The sequence below is a fragment of the Indicator indicator genome, chromosome 18 (assembly GCF_027791375.1).
Source record: "Indicator indicator isolate 239-I01 chromosome 18, UM_Iind_1.1, whole genome shotgun sequence".
NCBI classification, from domain to species: domain Eukaryota; kingdom Metazoa; phylum Chordata; class Aves; order Piciformes; family Indicatoridae; genus Indicator; species Indicator indicator.
This window is the reverse complement of record NC_072027.1, coordinates 325,345-327,722: the sequence shown is the minus strand read 5'-3', so window position 1 is coordinate 327,722 and position 2,378 is coordinate 325,345. Positions and strand designations below refer to the sequence as shown.

General features: G+C 48.0%; 1 pseudogene; it reads left to right on the top strand.

Annotated features, from left to right (window-relative positions):
* Positions 1 to 675: 675 nt before the first annotated feature.
* On the top strand, positions 676 to 800 carry LOC128973212 (U1 spliceosomal RNA; annotated as a pseudogene).
* The last annotated feature ends 1,578 nt before the right edge of the window (positions 801 to 2,378 follow it).

The window sequence follows — 2,378 nt, the reverse complement described above, 5'->3', positions numbered from 1 at the left end:
CTCTCTGCTAGTGAGGGGAACACAGGCAGCAGAAATGGTTGAAGATGTAAAAGTGAGTAGTGGGTGGCAGCAGCTGGATGAAATGTAGCTTCAGATTCCCAGTTTGTGATAAACTCTCTGCTGTTTGGATTTCTCAGTTCAGTTACACACCAGAATAACCTCAACTTCCATATCACTTAACCTTCTCTAAGAAATTATCAGCCCTGGACACCACCATATCCAACCACTAACTCCCACACCTGGGAAAAAGTCCCCTTTTATTGAATTCTTCAAGCCCTGCCATGAGTCATCTCATCAAACTCGATTTGAAATAAACTGATTTAAGGTTTAAAAGCCTTTACAAGGAGAGGGAGAAAGGAGCCCAGGCTGGTAACACAGCCACCCCCCTGCACTCAGCAGGGACAGCTGCAACTGGAGCAGGTTGCTCAGAGCCCCAACCAACCTCACCTGCATTGGTGCCAGCCTCTCTGGGCAACCAGGGTCTCCCCACCACCAGTGGGACAAATTTCCTCCTTCTCTCCAGTCTAAGTCTCCCCTTTTTGTCCAAACCATCACCCCTTGTCCTGTCACAGCAGACCCTGCTAAAAGAGTCTGTCCCCAGCTTTTTGATCAGCTCCTTTAAGACCACCAGTAGGTTTCCCTGGAGCATTCCCTTCTCCAGTCTGAACTGATAGGCTACTTACCTGGCAGGGGAGACACCATGATCAAGCAGGTGGTTTTCCCAGGGCCAGGCTCATCCTTTGCACTCTGGGTGTGCTGACCCCTGCGATTTCCCCAAATGCGGGAAACTCGACTGCAGCCTATGGCCATACCACCCTGAGAACGCCCGATCTCGTCTGATCTCGGAAGTTATACTAAATCCAGCCTGGGCAGCATTAGCAATGTATTGTGAGACTCTGCTTCTAGTTTTCTGTGGCTCACAGTTAAGATTTAGTGAAGCAAACACCCCATCAGATGAGGTCACCTCCTTGCTCAGATGACATCAAAGGCCAAGCTGCTTCCTTCAAAGGCAGGCAGAAGACTTGTTCTGGAGAAATCCACACCCCACCTCCTCAGCATCTGTGAAAAGGAGGAGTTTTCCACTTGGGACTCAAGTGACTTGAAACAAATCAAATGTTGAACCATATGGGTTTGGGGTTTTTTTGAAGCTGTAAAGCTCTTTCATTCCAGACAAAGCCAATGAAGCAGCAGCTGCATGCCCTAGAGCTGCACGCCAGGAGCTCTGAGGATGGACAGGGGCAGCAGGACAGGGAGAGAGGCTGTGAGAGGACAGGGAGAGAGGATGTGAGAGGACAGGGAGAGAGGATGTGAGAGGACAGGGAGAGAGGATGTGACAGGACAGGGAGTGATCCTGTGACAGGACAGGGAGTGATGCTGTAAGCACAGAGAGGGTGAAAGTCACAGAAGGTGATTACGTGGTGCTGGGTGTGGAGTGACAGAAGCTTCATGGATGTCACGCAGGGTGAACGGCAACACTGGCCCCACTGAGAGACACATTGCTGGCTGAGAGGAATGCCTGAACACTGCAGAACTCAACAAACTCATTCTGCTCTTGACTTCAGGTGATTATTTGCTTCAGCTTTCTCCTGGATAGGTGAGCTGACAACTGTACAGCTCTGCTCTCTGCCTTCTCCCTTCTCCCACCTGTTAGAGGACAGCAGTACCTCGGGCTGCTGGTATCACCCCAGCCCGTTCCTGAGTTCAGAGATAGAAATAACAGTGCTGGGATTACTAAAGCCAGTCCTTCAGGTACTGCAGGATTAAGGCAGCCCCAGCCAATGTGAAACCTTCTAATTTACCTAAGTATTCTTTAACCTGGTTTCCTCCTAATCTATGCTGAGATATTTCTTTCTGTCAGAGCTGATTGTGGCTAATGCTTACTCACTGTTTATTCTGGTGAAAAAAGGCAGCAACTCTTCTCATTTCCATTCATCAAGAGCTTTTCCTCTCCATGAAGTAAGGGACAAATCTTTCATTTGTTTCCCCTCCCATTATTAATGTCTTAAGAATTATTTCTTGTTATCCCTGACATCTCTTGGAAGCTGCATTTTGGTTTCTGTCTTTTCCATTCTGCCTTTTCCCTGAACTATTTGAGCTATTCCTTTACGATCATCTTCAACAGTCTCAGAAATTACAGTTCTTTCCTCTGGTGTCAATAAAGAATTGATGACTCAGCAAATCAATTGTATCTCTCTGCACTGGGATGGGGCATTTCTGCCCTTTCTCTCCAGTGGAAATCCTCTGTTCTGAGTGTACTTGGTACACTTAGAAGGGCACTTCCCTTTCTCCTTGGCAGTGCGACCAAGCTGCCTTCTATTGCGTATTTGCAGCTCCTGAAAGGATAAGATGCCCAAGAGCCTCCCCTCTAATTCTTTTGC